The sequence below is a fragment of the Mya arenaria genome, chromosome 9 (genome assembly GCF_026914265.1).
Source record: "Mya arenaria isolate MELC-2E11 chromosome 9, ASM2691426v1".
NCBI classification, from domain to species: Eukaryota; Metazoa; Mollusca; class Bivalvia; order Myida; family Myidae; genus Mya; species Mya arenaria.
The window spans coordinates 58868399-58870154 of NC_069130.1; the positions used below are offsets into that span (position 1 = coordinate 58868399).

Sequence of the window (1756 nt, forward strand, 5' to 3'; positions counted from 1 at the left end):
ATTGGAACTAATGTTCTGTCCAAGGATTGTAAACATGCAAAATGTTGCATATAAATGAGGCACGGCGAACGACCAGCGATGAACAACGAAACATAACTAAAAGTGTACCTTAAGCATTTCATACTCGTGTGTTCTAATATTCCGGTGAGGAATACTGTTATATGCTGAGGTTAGTACGTATATATAAATATCACCATTACAATTTCTATATTTTCAAAATGTTTACACTATGTTTATATTATGGCTCGCTTCTGTAAAATATTTCCAATATATAGACAAAATGTGTGCATCTTATTTGTTAGCAAACACTAACGTATTATTTCATGTTGTTTTTTTCTCCACGCTTCGGTTCGAAGACACTGACACCATTTTCGGAAACCCTTCAATTGTCTCTATAAAAATAAAAATGTTAAAAACAATACATATAAAACAAATATATCATTTTACATTGAGATTATTTAACAATTACAGACTTGCGTTTGTGAATGATAGCGTGCTGTGTTGAGTTAAAATTTGGGCTGTTCTTGCTAAATCTGAACACAGTATTTTAATTCAAAGCTCTGTAGTTCAGTATAATTATATGAAATAGACATCATCGCCATCGATATGATAATCGTCATTGTCATGATCACCATTACCACCATAAACAAACATTAATAATAATAATAATAATAATAATAATAATAATAATAATAATAATAATAATAATAATAATAATAATAATAATAATAAAATAATAATAATAATAATAAATAATAATAATAATGATAATATTTATATCTCAAATTCCATTCCTTAAAGATGCACTCTTACTCCTAAATACCATTTACAACAATTAATAAAATTGTTTTTATATTCCAAAAAGGATGAATAAATTGTTAAAATGAAAAAATGGTTCTTATAAAGGATACCGAGTTTGATTTTAAAGAAATGAGCATAACACACGGTATTTCTACCTTATGTGACTATAGTAGGCCACAGTAAATATTTTAGCATTCACCAATCACTTCATATTTTTGCGCTTTATGCTATGAAATTCACTGTTACAATATTGTTATCAGTAATTAATATTTTTCATAACTGCATTATTTAGGAAGAAGTTTTATCAGTCAAAATTGATGCTTGTAATACATACGTGTGTATTAATTTTGAATAAAGTGTCACTTTAAATGAACTGCCTTCTATCAATCGATAAACGATGACCTTTGGAAATGTTCGGATCGCATAACAAATAAACATGATAATTATTTATCTTTTTACTGATTGTGTATTGTCAGCAGGTCCGGTACAATTTGCTTTAGCATTTTATGGTGATAATTAAAGAAGTCCAACTTCAACACAAATATTTATTTATTTATTTATTTATTTATTTATTTATTTATTTATTTATTTATTTATTTATTTATTTATTTATTTATTTATTTATTTATTTATTTATTTATTTATTTATTTATTTATTTATTTATTCATTTATTCATTTATTTATTTATTTATTTATTTATTTATTTATTTATTTATTTATTTATGAAACATTTAACATTTTAGAAAGTGTTAATTTATTATATTTAAAATGTATGGTAGCCATCAGTTTCAATTTTACGTTTAAAAGTGATTTCAAGTCGTTGATCTCTTCCCGCGTTATTGTGACGTCATTTGAATAAATGTTTTCGGCCGGCTACATTCTGGTTGTTCTATTTACAGATTGGGCATGAAAGGGTTGTTGAAAGGTTTTCTTAAATGTAATGAATAATTTTTA

The 1756-nt window shown here is 25.2% G+C and overlaps 1 protein-coding gene across 1 annotated transcript in view; it reads right to left on the minus strand.

Moving 5' to 3' along the window:
* Positions 1-330: 330 nt before the first annotated feature.
* Positions 331-1756, minus strand: part of LOC128203593 (eukaryotic translation initiation factor 4 gamma 1-like) — a 10380-nt gene continuing 8954 nt past the window's right edge. Inside the window, exon 10 of the mRNA XM_052905083.1 lies at positions 331-392. The gene's annotated coding sequence lies outside the window, so the exon portion shown is untranslated. The remainder of the gene's footprint in view (positions 393-1756) is intronic.